The sequence below is a fragment of the Macrobrachium rosenbergii genome, chromosome 1 (genome assembly GCF_040412425.1).
Source record: "Macrobrachium rosenbergii isolate ZJJX-2024 chromosome 1, ASM4041242v1, whole genome shotgun sequence".
In the NCBI taxonomy this organism is placed as follows: Eukaryota; Metazoa; Arthropoda; class Malacostraca; order Decapoda; family Palaemonidae; genus Macrobrachium; species Macrobrachium rosenbergii.
In genome coordinates this window covers 17431599-17449098 of record NC_089741.1, presented here as the reverse complement: position 1 = coordinate 17449098, position 17500 = coordinate 17431599, and the positions used below count along the sequence as shown (strand labels likewise).

Sequence of the window (17500 nt, the reverse complement as noted above, 5' to 3'; positions counted from 1 at the left end):
ACGCTTTCAGATTCCGACAAAATGACGTAGTCGATTTCCCTTCCCTTGATTTTCCCCTGCTCCTGCGGAAAGCGCCAGAGGATGTCGCTTCATTCAAACCTTATCCTAGGTCCCTGGGTTCCTCCTTGCTCTCTTCCTCGGCTTAGTTGGAGAACCAATGCACCCAGGTTATTTTGCTTACTATTAAAAAACATGAATTTAATTATGAAAAAGTGTGATCTATACAGGGTTTCATTTAAATTCGAATCGATTACCTCAGGGGTATTAGTGAAAATCTTACTCGAGAACTCTTGAAATACTTTGCTGCCACACGAAGGCACTCTCTCTCTCTCTCTCTCTCTCTCTCTCTCTCTCTCTCTCTCTCTCTCTCTCTCTCTCTCTCTCTCTCTCATTCAGGGCGAAATCTATATTGCGGACAATATCACCTAGAAATCATTCACCACCATTGAATTTTTTTAAGACATGCAAATTATAATTATATATTTATATATATTATACTGTGTATAAATATATATAATATATACATATATATATATACTGTATATATATATATATATATATATATATATATATATATATATATATATATATATATATATATATATATATATATATATATATATATATTGTTGTCACGAAGTGTTCCAAGTACCTGATTATTACACTACAAATCATAAATTTCAAATCTTACCTCACTTACAACCAGATGCCTGAACTCTCATAACAATAAAATTACAACTGAGTACTATAAAGGCAACACTGATCCCTTAAAAAACTTATCAACCATATGAGGTATCAAAATATCAAAACAGTTGTAAGAAATATACTAAAGTAAGAGGGCATCACTCCATGAATGTAACTGTCTCCCCAAGTTAGAGCCACTTCAGCAAAACTAAAGGAACAAAACTCTCTATCACTGACTTATTAGCAAAGGTTCCTACCACTGGTGGTCAGTAAATGAAACACTATCGTAAAAACTTTTAAATACAAAAATTTATTTTTAATCCAAAATTAATAAAACAAAATTCACAGTTTTACTTTGAATAAAATTTACTATTACTTGAAAACACAAAGTTAATAAATTCTCAAATCAAATTATGAAACAGAATTAAATTATGAAAATGTTAATATTTGAAACAAACTTAAGTAAGTACCTTGAAAACTAAGAGAATGCAAACACACAAAATATGGCAGTGTTAAACTCACAAAGAACTATACAAATAATTCAAATGACACTAAGAATACACAATTATACCAAACATGAAATTGATACTAAATTCAATCTTACCAAAACTCTTATTATATCATGGTATAAATCACAAGTACAATCCCTGTAAACTGTAGTTTGTTACACACCTTTCACAATTCTTGTCAAGGCGCCTGATACAAACACTGTTATAATGTTACACACCTTTCACAATTCTTGTCAAGGTGCCTGTTACAAACACTGTTATAATGTTACACACCTTTCACAATTCTTGTCAAGGCGCCTGTTACAAACACTGTTATAAAACTAATGCTAGGTCTCAAAACTAAGTTAATATCAATGACCTCAAAAATATTTTACATTAATAACTTCTCTCCTCTGAAGAGAGAGAGAGAGAGAGAGAGAGAGAGAGAGAGAGAGAGAGAGAGAGAGAGAGAGAGAGAGAGAGATCCACCACAAATGGTCTCTAGAAAAAGAATGAACAAACTTTTAGGATTCCAATTAGAAGCGAAACCACCATAGAATGGTGTCATCTAAACCATTTTGAGAACGAGATTCAAGGAACATTCTAATACGTTTTGGGACCCAGACGCAAAGAACATTCTGGACTTCCGGTCACATGAGACATGATCTGAACAATACATGATCAGAGCAATGTACTCTTAAACATGATGCAATTGCCATGTGTTTTAGCTCCCAGTAATTCTCCAAAGGGCGCACATGACTTTAAGGAAAAATGTTTTAGACTAGATCTCAACGCGATTGATACAACATGCACGTGGCTAATTGTATGATTGGTACGTTTATAATCAGACGGAAGGAACAGGAGTTCCCAAATCTAAGACTGTCAACGTGACTTTATCCTCGATGACAACTCAAGAATACATGTTCTGGTCTGACTTAATCTCTCTCTCCCACTATTGCGTTATTATTAAGAAACATTATTAACTTTAAACTATGCTGTTAAGTTATCTAAATCATTAACATTTGTGAGATCTGACATTGCAAGGACATTTTTACCTATTATTAATATACAGAATACACTACGCAATATCCCTTGTGTAAAGAATAAATCATACAACAATCACAAAGCATATCATAATATTCTGGAAAAATCATACTTTATACATTTTACAAGAGAATATCATGATATACATATATTGTAATTAATGGATAGGTTTGCTTAAAAAGCAAATGGGTGTTACAGACTAAATACACACACAAAACAAAGCCACTACAACACCTTCTAAAAACATAACAAACATCTCACACGTCTCGAACTCTCGCCCTACCCGCGCAACAACTTCTCGCTGCTGGGAAGAAAGGGCGTTGGGTCGGGTATGATACATGAAACATACGCTACCGGGGTCTAAGCGATGTCAGGCAGGGCAGCCGATCGAGACTACAGGTCTACCCCAAAGCCAAATCTAAAGTCCTTCAAAAGAAGGCATCGTGCTTACCCCATACAAAAATGGGAAAAAAGCACGTTAAAAGAAGAAGAAGAACAAGAAGATCATGATATACATATATATATATATATATATATATATATATATATATATATATATATATATATACACACACACCACAAATAACCCATTTATGTCAAAGTCTTTATAACTTGGAATTAACTTACATACCAAGGGAATGTACTTACGATGATTACACCTACTCTGATACATGGGTGACAATAGACTTTATGTGCTCAGCCATCGTGACGAATTTTGGCTCTGTACTTGGAATAGAAATCAATCTATTTACACTATGATTGTTAAGTATTAAGTGTCCATTAAGGAATACACACACACACACACACACACACACACACACACACACATATATATATATATATATATATATATATATATATATATATATATATATATTTTCTGACTGACATCAGAATCGAACCCAAGTCTCTTCAATTGAAAGGCAAGGACGCTGCCCACTAGGCCATACAAGTCATAAAAGAAGTTGGAACCTAAGGGCAACTGCATCCATAGATTTACCTGGGTAAGCTAACTGCTTGCATACCAGCGTGTTTTCCCCAACTTCCCGACTCAGCAGTTAGTTTGCAGTTGCCCTCAGGCTCCAACAACTTTTTTTATGACTTGTATGGCTTAGTGGGCAGCGCCCTTGCCTTTCAGTTGAAAAGACTTAGGTTCGATCCTGATGTGAGTCAGAAATTTATTTCTGTTCCACACGTGATTGTGTGCTGGCATTTCTGTATATGTATATATATATATATATATATATATATATATATATATATATATATATATATATATATATATATATATATATATAATGTGTATGTGTGCGTGAGTGTATAAGGCTACTCACGATGTTAATCGCATGAAAATACTGGCTCCAGTCAAGTTTTTCATATTTCGTTTCGTGGCTATGTACAGTACATATTTTATGGTCATCATGTGATAACTCTAGGGATTTTTTCTCATCTGTCTACTTATCTATTTATGTTATATATATAATATATATACAGTATATATATATAAATATATATACAGTATATATATATATATATATATACATATATATATATATATATATATATATATATATATATATATATATATATAGAAAATTATGTCCCTGATTTATACATGACCTTCGGGCCAGCCCTATGAGAGCTGAAAGTCAGCTCAGTGGTCTGGTTAAACTACTTTAATAATAATAATTCTTGACATTTAAAATTCAGCCATAAATTTTCCTTTAATATCGTATTCAGTATCCACTTACACCTAAAAGGAATACCTTTGCCTTTATGGGTTGGATATGAGTGACGGTAGGCATTATGCAGCAAGCCATCAAAAGAAGAGGAGATTCTAATTCGGCTCTACAACGAATATTCCCGCTTTACTAATCGTTCGAAGGCGTTTTCCAGATAATAGCCTAATAACACAAAGAAAGGGGAAGCCGAAATTTCTCTTTGGAATGGCTTAGCTTCGCATGAGAATCGACTTCTCACACTATAATTTAGAATGACAGAACTTGGTCATATCCGCTTCCTTCACAATGAATAATGAACACGCCAGTGGATAAGGTTCAATTTCGTCTATTTCGAATGCTATGAATAAAGGAAAAGATAGTGGCTCCGTTTCACGGCCGTTATTAGACACCCTTTGATATCAGGCGTAGAGGTTATTTTCGAAATACTGCCATAACGGAATGGAACGGAATATAGAGTTTAGGCCAAAGACCACGCGTTGGGACCCATGAGGTCATACAGTGCTGGAAGAGAAATTGAGAGCAGGTAGGTCTGAAAGGTGTAACAGGAGGAAAACCTGCAGTTGCACTATGAAACAATTGTTAGGAGAGGGTGGACTGTAAGAAGGAAGGCAGAGAATGTGAATGGAGGTACAGTGAAAGGTAAGAAAGGGGTTACAGCTAGAGGCCGAAGGGACGCCGCAAAGAACCTTAAGTAATGCCTACAGTGCACCACATGAGGTGCACTGACAGCACTAACCCCCTTCGGATGAGTGATCTTTCGATGTTTTTACGGGGTTCCTTTACCTGAGCGTGACAACAAGTTTCTAAAAATAATCTCATTTCAGTCCTTCCCGAAGACACCTACTATAGCTGCTTATTACTGTCGAATGTCACGTGTTCATTGATTAGAAATCAATCCAGGGCTTCGATAAGAGCGGATGCGTCAGTCATTCATCTTGAAGGTTTCTTTTCTTTTCACACTGCTATTTGCTCTTTTGCGTTACCTGAATGTAATGAAGTTCCATTCCATGAAGGAAATCAATTGCAAGGTTTTACTGCAGCATTTGAAGAAATTGGTGCAGATGTTTTATGTTGCTTTATTACAGGGGGTTTTCTGCAGGACTTTCTTATTTGTTCTTTTCTTTGTTTTAAGATTTCTGGGATGTGTCAGTATCTGAGAGGTGACATGACGTGATTATCTCTTCGGGTATTCCCAAGAGAATTTGCAACCCGTCTGGCTGGTGATCTTGAAAGAAACGTCAATGTCTACCATGGCAATCAAGACGTCTTATCCTTATATATATATATATATATATATATATATATATATATATATATATATATATATATATATATATATATTTATTCCCTTACAGTATTGCCAAGCTTCCGTTGTGGTACCCTTGCTGTCATTATCGTAAAACCTATTTGATGAATGCACATGGCAACCAATGTTCGTGTCTGTTGTCGTAACGGTCATTTAAGGTTGTACCTTATAACCAATCGTTTTTCTCTCTCTTATGCAGGATTATCATGGCACCGGAGTCAGTGCACATGCGTTAACAAAGCAAGTGACACAACTCTGGCAAAACGTGCACTTCCTGATGGAAAAGTTCTGTGGTGGTGTGTAGACCCAACCCAATTTCTTCCCGGAACGAATCGAGTCCATGTGTCCTCATGTCCTGGCAAAGATGAGATCGATAGCAGCCAAACCTGTGGCCGTAAGTATCATAATTTTGGAAGAATAGTAGCCTGCACTTTGTAAAATGGATTATGGTCAAGTTTATCATCCTTTGTAGACATGAATTCTCTATAGCTGTACAAAAATGTGTCAGCGAACTTGCGCCACTCACTTCTGTTCTGAATGCGTTCTCATACTTCTTGAATATCAAGGCACTTCTGTTTCGACTACTTTTCCATTACATCTAGTCATTACTTTGTCATTCCATCCCCTTCTCCTTCTTTCTCCTGCCTTATAAAATTATTTTCTTTTTTCAACAAACGCGCACACCATTATCTCCACTTGACCAAACAACTTGCGCAAAACTTTCTGATTTGTTGATTGCGACGGTATACTCTAATTATTAGGTGTAGAAAGTTACAGACTGAACTTTGTACTAAATCAATTTACAGCTGAGGTTCATTTTTAACTTTTCTGGTTTATATTACTGAAGTTCCTTCATTGAGGAGTGCTTATTTCTCTTATTGTACGTCTCAAAATTCGCCATTCTCATTTTTGGTAACATTTGAAAAATTCCAATATATTAATAAACGAATTAATAGTTCGCATTTTTCACCTGCAGTCACGTAACAGATTACTTTGTCACAGCATTTACTAATGTTTGACATTTTTACTAATTATATGATTTCTCTATAAGCACAACATTGTTGCAATGAAAATATTCTCTTTCTCTCATCTCTTGAATAATACTGAGTCGATTACAGACAAAATCTAAATAAAAAATGCGTTCATTTAGCATTCATTCATTAAAAAATTATTTTGCATTTGGAAGCAGAAATGTGCTTAGTACATTATATGACCCTAGTGCTGCTCTAGGACACTATATGCCAGGGACAGTTTTATCAACTCATATTCTAACTTTTCACCACTGTTTAGTAACTAATTCTTGATTTAAATCTGTTGCTCACCTCCTGCCAATTCCTTTGTTGTCTGTTTTCTTCTAAAGTCAAAATCCCCTCTTACACCATATCAGATGATCTAAAAAGTTAATCCTCAAATAGCTGTATAGCATTCTTTACTGGCTTACAGCGACTCCTTTCCCTTTGAAACCTTCAAGTCTGTCTTTTCTATCCACCACAATGAACAACCTAAGAATGCTTGCTTTATTGCCACAAGGCTGCATTTGCTTCCCCACAACAGAAAGTTTTTACCTGGAGTAGCCACTCAAAGTAGCCCTTAAATCTTCATAAAAATTGCATTCTTTTGCTTCCGCAACTACCTTAATCCCTTGGATATCTCTGCATGGTCTCTCTTCTGTCACGCAACTGCACTTCTGTCTCCTCCATTCACTACACCTCTCGTTTCATCATCTCACTATACATATTTCTACTTACTCTCTATGTTCTTATTAACAAAAGCACTCCTCGATGACACTATTATTTAATTTTTTTGCACTGTTGTCCCTAGCCAGTCTATCCGTCATCTCCCTATTTTCTAGACTCACTCGTCTGTATTATATCTATAGCCACAGTCTGAACCAGCCCATAATGAAACGTCTCTATTTTCATTTTGTCTTCAACCAGACCAAAGTTCATGGTTCCTTGATGCTCCTTCTAAAGCTCCAAACCATGGATACACACTAGAGTTGGTGCAGAGTTGGTACCTACAGACAGTTCAGCATTTTTAGCCCTGATAGCACTATCTTTTCACTGCATACGTTGCTGACATGACCGAATATACCTCAATCATACGTTTTTCCTCATCATTGAATAAATGAACTTACTCTTCATTTCCACAGTGGTAGTTGAGGATCTTCCTAAATACCGCTTTTGGTTGTCTATAAAACGAGTATCCTTAAATCTTGGTATATGCCATTGCCTCTATACCGTGGCTGTCCGCTCTCTTGGATTTAAATTCCCTTGCTAATTTATTCTTTATTAACTTAGCTATCTATTGATGGGCTTGTCGCTATATTATTCGTCAGCAGTTTTATTCATCATTTGTTATGAATAAAGTCCTATTTACTGTTACTTAATAATTACTACAGACTCGATTATTTTCTTGCATACTTCTATATGTATTATAATCTATTCCATTTGTTATACACAATACTAATCCGTTTCCTTTCCTTTTCACATACGGTCATTTTACTCTTTGAAGGCTTGCTATGAGTTGTCGCCCACCTATCTTTTACCATAAGAATGTATTCCCTTACACATAATAATAATAATAATAATAATAATAATAATAATAATAATAATAATAATAATAATAATAATAATAATAATAATAATAATAATAACACGATAAAGAAGAAGAATAATAATACAGACAACTGAAAGAAAAACAATAAATTTTGCCAAAAACAGGTTGGTTACAATTGTCATTTTCTTCTTGTGTGAAAAGTGCAAGCCTTTAAATGTGAATAAATCTTAAGGTGCCGTTACCAAAACACTGGAAACACAAAGTGCTCTTAAAGTAGGAAAGCGCTTTAGTAGATAAGTGGCAAGTGCACAAGGAAATGGAGGTTCAACATTGCTCCTAAAATCTTATGAACAGCTCACATAGATCCTTGTATTCATGCTTGGTAATAACAATGGCTTACTGCAAAAGGCTGCTTTTACCCTGGAAAAGTGAACTTGACTAATCACTGCGAGATTTATGGCTCTCTTCAAACCACCCGTGCTTTTGCTCATATACGTGCATGCATATTCTCATTGAACCACTCCGTTAGCTACTAAGACCTGTTTTGACCCTTTGCAGGTTACTCCAGATTACTTGATTTTAATAATTTATTTATTTATTTTTGCAAATTTCTTTAACTTCTTTGAGCGTTAAGGATGTTAACACTTTGCCAGATCTCCCAGATTATTGTTATATAATAATAATAATAATAATAATAATAATAATAATAATAATAATAATAATAATAATAATTATTATTATTATTATTATTATTATTATTATCATCATCATCATCATCATCATCATCATCATTATTATTATTATTATTATTATTATTATTATTATTATTATTATTATTATTATTATTATAATCATCATCATCATCATCATCATCATCAACATCGTCATTATTATTATTACTATTATTATTATTATCATCCTCGCAAATTTATCAGACTTTTCATGATGATTAAGGATGTTAACCCTTCGTTCAACAATACTCTATTATTCGTACTGTGCACTGCCACGGGTATAAATTTCCATAGCAGAGTTCACACACATATACAAGGCCAAATTTCGGGGAGAAGCAGGTAAAAGACCAAGCCCTAAGCTCCCACAACTGTTAAATGAACTAAATGCCAACCCTACATCCTGAAGTTGACCCCGCAGTATAATTCCTGCAAAGGTATTTTCTTTTTTTTTTTGTGAAATGGTGTTAGATACTGAAAAGGGTCATATAACTTGGTTGCTACTCAGAACATAGTTCAAGATAGCAGCAATTTCCATTTTTCTTTCTAATAAAACTAATGGGTCATGTATTGCCTCTTTTTCGGGAACTTTTCGGGGTTGGGAGACCATTTCTGAGATTAGTTTCTTGATTCAAGGTCAAACACAAGATTATTTCTAAAACACTTTGATAGACACATCTGGATTTTTTATCATGGACTGAACAGTCATCAAAATATAGACATGCAAAAGACAACCATTCTTGAGTGTTCTAGCATCATATAATTTTCCAGTTTCTTATAAAACATATATGTTCAATCCTTGTTTGTTATAATGCTTTGCTGCCAATATATTTTTAATTCAGTTCTGCTAATCTTCATTGTGGTCCTTATCCTCATCCCAAAGTAACTCCTCTTCATCAGTGCTCATCGGCTTGATAGTGAAACGACTGTACTAGACATTTCCTCCCTCACACTTGCAGTAATTTGTGCAGAAAAGATCCATATTGTCGCTACGACAGCATTAACTACTGCATACTTTGCCATCTATGCTGCAGCTGCAACTCACTACATCTAAAAAGCTTTGGGGAACAACTGGCAATACTGAGATAACTGGGGTGATAGTGGAGCCTTCAATATTCTCACCAAACTTTGCAATGTCTCAAGCTTCTTCAGCTGATTCTGTTGGTTTGCTACTATTTACAAGAGCATCTCATGGTGAGCTTGAGTGTGTGCAGCCGCAGGTTGATATCAGCTGGTGGAAGTTTCTTCAGAGGTGGTGGCTTTTCCCAGGATTGGAATTACAGGCACACGTATTATACTTAAGGCAATTAGTATGTATAAAGTCTGTTGTACACTTTCTCTCACCCACAGAGAGAGGAAAAACTATCTGTAGCCTTTTTGAGCTGATTACAGAGAGCACCAGAGCCTGGCATGTCTGTCTCCAGGAGCATTAAAGCAGAAAACTTCCTTTTCAAAGGTGTATGACATTGTATCATAGCCTGATAATACATGGAGACCGAAAAACTGGCTGCACTTTCTTGGGCCTAAATGCTGAATGGTTTCATTGACATCCAGGTCCATTTCATCTTCCCATTTGAATCTGTGCTGCAATTCCCAGTTTTGATGTCCGGTACGCTAAGAGGACAACTATGTCGGTGTCATCAGTGAGAATGGGAATGGTCTTGGCACTATCTACTGCAGACTTCATCATGTAACTGCAGATGGTAATGTCTGCCTCAGCATTGGTGACTGTGCAGCTCTGCTTATTGACAAGGTGGACACTATGTGGAAGAGTGTAGCTGCTCAGGATGTTGCTGAGTAAAGCTTGTTTGTGGCACTGTGAACAATGTCTTTATGACATGGAAGGGGGGTATTTGTGGTAAGCTGAGCTTTAACTCTTCCTTTCGTTGTCCGTTCATGATCTTTTGGATTGGGAACTTCATTATCATACCTAATGAACAAAGCAAACTTCTTGGAAAAGAGGGATATTGAGCAAACTTAGTGCCATAGCTTTCAGCCAGGTCCACTGCAGTACCAGCCACTAGCACTATAATGTGGAACTACGGGTGTCCAGCATCAACAATCCAGAGCAGGTGCATTTGTGATAAAAACTCCAAGACTTGACAAGTACAACCTTCACACCCTTAATGAAGCGGCCATATTCATCAATAAGGGATGGAGGGGCTGGAATAAGTTCAGATTGTAAGATGTCTAAGATGTCAGATACTTCCATGCTGTGCTGCTAGCCCACAATCATTAACCAAATGAAAAGTGTCCCAGCATCATAAACAGCCTTTCCTTTCACATTCACTGCCTTTATCAATGGTTTGTGGAAGTCACTGCTCAAGAAAGCAGAAAATTTCTTGCTTTGCTCACTTCCAATAGCTAGAGCAGCAGGTACGTTAACTGTTCTTGATATGACAGAAATTGATGCTGTTCATTGAAAGGGTGCATACACGTCAAGTTATGGTACAATCTTCTTCCAATCATCCTCATCCAATTTTCTCCTTCCTTCTTGTGCTTGTCCTTGTAATGTTACCTTGATGCTTCTCTACTCCATCTTCATGGTGCATATCATCCTTGGCAATGTCAAAGTGGGTGCATACACTGAAACTGTTGCCCTACACAGCCATTTGCTCATAGCTTGTTGTAATCCCCTATGCTTGTGGCAATGATCTTCTGCACTGAAGCAGTCATGAATGTTTGTAACTCATCCTTGGCGTTACATGGACTGAACAGACACTTTCTCTCTTCAGCAGACATGTCTATCATTAGTATGACTACAATGCCTATATGCTCATCCAACTAGTTCCTCACAATCTGAAGACAGAAAAATGGTTGTTTATTAAACTCAAAGGCTGGCAGTAAGAAGTAATTCATTTCTCCAGTTTCATAATCACAATTTCCAACATGCGAATGAACATTCACTCCATCCAAGCTATCAATATGACAAATGATTCGATTCACCTCCACCATGTATCCCAAAAATAACGTCAGAAATGGACTCAGCACCCCTGAAAACCCAGAAGAAGATATTAGATTACCCATTAGGATTATTAAAAAGCACAAGTGAAAACTGCTCATAATCCAAGATGGTGGCAGCAGCCATCTTGGATTCTGAGAAATGTTCAATGCTACTGAAGTAGCAACCAAGTTATTTTGAAGTTCCTACATCTGTAGTACATATTACTGCAAAAAAAAAAAAAGATGCAGGAGTGAACATTGCATTTTCGCAACTCCACTATACATCTAAATATCATGAAAGTCTGGTCAAATGATTAACCTGTTTTACTCAGGGCCCGGCATTCCTGCCAGCCTAATGACCCATGCATCCTACACCCACCCTTAGACATAACATAAATTACACTCATCATTTTTCTTTTTCTCTCTCTCAGCAGCAACTACATCAGGTACAAGCGACTGTGCGACAGCAAACTGGACAAAACCTGTAGACAGTGTGAATGTGTCTGCAGGGCTTCCCAATTATGTTAACTACTACACTTGCAGTCAAGGAAAGGCATGGATCTCGGGAGTGAGTGGACGATTCACTCAGTGTATCAATGGTCAATGGACGCAAATATCTGATATATGTACAGAAGGTAACTCCGGGGATATTCTGAGGGATATGCTGCCAGTCTAAGAATATTCTTTTTATTTTATTTTGACATCTGCAGTGATTTCAAATGAATTTCACTTCACGGATATTTTCTTGCACGTATGATTAAGCCATTGCAGATTGGTACTTTTAATATACTTTTAGTTCTATTTTTTACCTATATAATCATCTTTGAATAGCGAGAGAGAATCGCGTTTGAAATTAATTTTCATAATGTAATGTATATACTTTCATTATTTCGTTATTACTTCCTCTTCCTTAGCCAGAATAGATGAAAGCTGTAGCAAGATGCAATGGATTAAAGTTTCATCAAATGCCAGATAGAGTAAGCAGACTCTTTAAAGTTGTAGTAATAAGATGAAATGTTTGAGCATTGTTTAGCTCCCCATCTACATTTCCCCGTAATGTTTATTTAATGTAGTAGGTGTTCCCGCGTGTCATGACTGCTGGGGACACTGACACTGGCGTTCTCACTTGTAGTCCAGCTCGTCAAGCAGCGAAATACATTTGGCATCTAAATCCACGACCAACAATATAGAAATTATCAATTCTAACGATCATTACTATCTATACTGACATTTTATTTAAGGTATTTTAATTTCTTTTATACTGTTGTGTATTTATTTTTGCATCTGATCACAGCTTTCAATGTAGACTCCGTAAATGACCAGCGAATCGAGATTCTGTCACTCTTTCTTGGCTTAAGTTCAGGAAAATCTGACGCCTGCCAGGAACGTTTCTTACAGATCAGTAATGTGGAAAAATATTTTAAACTATAGATTTTGGTCACAGTGAACTAATAATCACACGCTAATCAATTCTAAAATAACCAATGAGGATTAACACTTTGGGCAAGGGATCAAACAGAAGTAAAATAAAGATTAATTCGTAAAAAATAATAATTAATTAAATTTTCCTAGACTTCCTTTGTTAACTCCGATATATGCAAATTACCTCTGCACAAGTACAAAGTAACGTTCCTTAGCTTTAGAAAACTATGGTACTTATTGAAATCTTTGCTATATGGAAGAATTGTACCGAAAAACCGTGTATTAATGGTCACCATATTTAAATTATTGTTATTTTTAGTATTTAAAATCTTTCACTCCACGACAAAGAGTGTCATGTATTACATCTTATACGTGCATAGCTTATTGTCAACGAAACCCACCAGATTGAAGATCCCATTTTACAACCAGGTCTTCAGATGAGTGACTTCGGTTAAACTAACTTCGACATTTAAACATTTGAACCCAAGCTCGAGAAATCAGACACGCTTCCTTACAATGGCACAGAGACCATGACTGAAAAGCTGAGAGTTACCTTCCTCTTGACTTTCAATAGTAGAATAGAATAGAATATAGAATTTAGGCCAAAGGCCAAGCATTGGGACTTATGAGGTCATTCAGCGCTGACACTGAAAATGACAGTAAACAATGCAAGAGCCTCGATGGCCAAGTCGATTAGAGCAGCAGCCTCGGACTTCTTAGAAGTCTGTGGAGCGGGTTCAAATCCACAGCCGACCAGTCAGAGAGGCGGACACTTTGCTATCCATGTAGACACCCCGGGATTATGTATGTAATCAATGGATAGGTTTGCTTAAAAGCAAATGGGTATTACAGACTAATATACACACAAACAAAGCCACTCCAACATCTTCTAAAAACATAACAGACACCTCACACGTCTCGACTGTCGACCTAACCGCACAACGACTCCTGGGAAAAAGGGCGCTGGTGACTGGTACAATACATGTACATACGCTATCGGGGTCTAAGCGATGACAGGCAGGGAAGCCGATCTAGACTTCAAAGTCTACTCCAAAGCCAAATCAAAGTCCTTCAAAAGAAGGCATCGTGCTTACCCCATACAAATGGGAAAAAAGCACATTAAAAGAAGAAGAAGAAGAAGAAGAAGTAAAAAATGCGCCGAAGTTTCTTCGGCGTAATAAAGTTTTGTGTCCGGTGGTGGCCTCAGCCACGGCCCATAAAACTCAGCCACGGTCCGGTGGTGGTCTATGCTTTTGGTACTTAAGCGCTGCCAGAAGTACAATTGTGGCTAACTTTAACCTTAGATAAAAAAAAAAAAAAACACTGAGGCTAGAGGACTGCAATTTGGTATGTCTGATGATTGGAGAATGGACGATCAACATACCAATTTGCAGCCCTCTAGCCTCAGTAGTTTTTAAGATCTAAGGGCGGACGGACAGACGAAGCCGGCACAATAGTTTTCTTTTACAGAAAACTAAAAAGGCTCGTAAGGTGTAACGGGAGGAAAACCTCACAGCTGCACTATGGAAAGCAAAAAGAAAGAAAGAGATCATGAACGGAGGTACAATAAAAGGAATGAAAGGGGTACCAGCTAGGGGCCGAAGACACGCTGCAAAGAACCTATGGGAACGTGGGTCATATGTTTTACATTAAGAAAATCTCGTCTGGGAAGTAGAATATTTGTTACTTTCCAAGATGGGCCAATATATTTCTTTAAAATAAAAGATGAACCACTTTCCTTTAAACACCAACCCCACGACAAGAAATAAGTAATGCCTACAGTGCACCGCATGAGGTGCACTGACCCCCCTACCCCTAGGGGGCTTGACTTTCTAGTTCTTCACTACAACAGTGTTGTCTGCGTTTTATGAAATGTGTACTCTCTTCTTCAGTGACAATCAACTGTACGCCTGTGCTTCATATCTCATTGAGTATTTCATGACCAGTCGCTCATATTTTTCACTAGTTCCTCATTTATCTCCGTGAAGTACTTAGTACCACGAAATTGGGGACAGGTCAGTCTGCCAGAAATGAAAGATATCAATTTTCATAAGGTTATTTCACTATTTATGATTCCTGATCCTGAAATCATAAATATGAAATATGAAATGTCATTTCATATCTCATATGAAATGACATTTTAGTTTGAATTTTATGGACATTCTATTAAAAAATGGCTTCTCCTCTCGATAAACCTTTCTTACTATAGTAAGAACTGATGGTATATGTATTTTTTTTATAATGATTTCTAACTGAGGACGCCACAACTTTGGAGAAGGGTTGAACCAGTCGGGAAATAAGTTAAAACAAGTTATTGAATAAGCCAGAGCCACCATTCTCATACTGATCCTTGCCTGAAGGGCGTGGCATGTCTAACGACGATGCCATCAGAGCTTCTCCGCTTGCTGGTTCATCTTCATTTATTTGCTCCTCGTATTATCAGTAATAATAATAGCCAACGGTGTCCCTGACATCACGGAATCGTGTTTGTGAAGGGGCGAGAAGTGACAAATACCATGTCATTTACGGTCATCTAGAATATCAGTTACCTAATGTCAAGTTCAAGGTTGTTCTCTGTCATAATGGATAGACAATAATCTATACTGCTGACATATGTTCATGTATTTGAACGACGTTTTATCTGAGTGCTATCTTGCCCTTAATTAGAAGGGCGTCCGCAGGGAAATTTTGTTCCTTTAGCGAAGATACCTATCAATATCTAAATGTAAATATAAATATGCCGCTACATATTCATGCAATTTCATTTTTTTGTGTTCATATGAAGTACAGAGGTGCAGCCTTCTGCTTTCTAGGCCAGTCTTTTTGGACGAAGTTGCTAGCCCCTTGGCAACCCCCCCCCCCCCGCCTTTTTCGGCCACCGCGGACTCTGACAGCCATTTACAGCTGGATGAAACAGTAGCCATGGTCCTGAAGTAATTTAAGGACCTAGCAAACGTGAGCGAAACGCTGCTCCACGTTGGCTGATTGCGCCTTTCAAAGGTTGGCGATGGAGTCGTTGCATCCCGGCGCCATTTTGTATTTGACGAATCCTGATGAGAACTTATCCAGTCTGTAACAATCTTCTGTTTAAAGAAATGAATGCTTACCGTAACTACTGCAGTTAGTAATGACTCGCAGTTCACGTAATGGAGTATTTTATGGTCATATCCGTTAGAATCACTTGCAAAAAGGAACATCACATTCTCTTTTTTGGCTTTTAATTCAGGCGCGAATGCGTATTGGAACAACACTAAGTGGTTTCTTTGTCTATATTTTTGATGTGTTGTGTGTCAGCATGCTGATATACATCGTTTTGTTGTTATCATAAACATCATAATGTTCAAAAGATTATGTTCTTTATTTTACCATGCTAATTATTCTTCTCAAACAACCATGTAAAGAAATCGTAAATGCCTACGCTCATTGTAGGCCTACGTAAGTAATGTTTTATTTGGAAATATTCCAGAATTTATTCTTTTTTAAGCTGGCGGTAAATATACGCAAACGACATTACTGACGCGACTCGTGATTGGTGGGACGGAGAAACGTCGTTGAAATGCTTATGCATATACGCTTCTAACTTTCTTTTTTTCAGTCATGTACTGTAAAATTGTAGATTTAATGGTTTCGTCAGTTAGTATAATTGTACCAAATAGCGGTGGTAGGATGCCATTTTTGAACAACGGTGGTAGGATGACATTTTTGAATATTCGTCACGATAAAAGTATTTGGAAATACGTAGGGAAATGTTGTACTTACGTTCTACTACTACTGATGGTGGAATGGAATATAAAATTTAGGCCAAAGGCCAAGCGCTGGGACCTATGAGATCATTCAGCACTGAAGGGAAATTGAGAGTAGAAAAATGTTAAAGGTGTAACAGGAGGAAAATCTCGCAGTTGCACTAAGGAACAATTGTTGGGAGCGAGTCGAAAGTAAGATGGAAGAAAGAAAATATGAACGCGGCCACAGTAAAATCAAAGAAAGAGAATGGAATGGAATTTAGGCCAAAGTCCAAACACTGGGACCTATGAGGTCATTCAGCGGTGGAAATGAAATTGAGAGTAGGTAGTTTTGAAAGGTGTAAAAGGAGGAAAAGCTCGCAGTTGCACTATGAAATAATTGTTGGGAGAGGGTGGATGACGAGATGGAAGAAAGTCAATATGAATGGATGTACAGTAAAAGGAATGAAAGGGGTTGCAGCTAGGGGCCGAATGGACACTGCAAGAAAGAAAGGGGTTGCAGCTAGGGGCCGAAGGGACGCTGCAAAGAACCTTCTGGTGAAATTTCAGGACGTCATGAATGAAAATCATCAGGCGCTGAACCACCTCGAAATTCTCTGCCTTCAAATTGATCTAAGGACGAAGGGTGTACAGTACATCGGTAACTCGTGTTTTCATAACAGTAGTTTGACGATATTTAATGTTCTATAATTACTACATGCCACATGTGTAGCTGAACTGATGTGTATCAGATCGTCATTTACTCGAAATTCATTTACCTTTTATTTTTATATCAGACAGTCATTTACTCTGACTGAACTTTATTATTTATCGAGAATCGTATTTTCATTCACTATGATTC

The 17500-nt window shown here is 37.0% G+C and overlaps 1 protein-coding gene across 2 annotated transcripts in view; it reads left to right on the top strand.

Moving 5' to 3' along the window:
* Positions 1-17500, top strand: part of LOC136838405 (uncharacterized) — a 208005-nt gene that overhangs the window by 93993 nt on the left and 96512 nt on the right. Inside the window, exons 3-4 of one of the 2 annotated variants that reach the window (XM_067103412.1) lie at positions 5464-5658; positions 11929-12129. The gene's annotated coding sequence lies outside the window, so the exon portion shown is untranslated. Of the gene's footprint in view, positions 1-5463; positions 5659-11925; positions 12130-17500 lie in introns of both variants that reach the window. The other variant, XM_067103321.1, reaches the window with a different exon arrangement.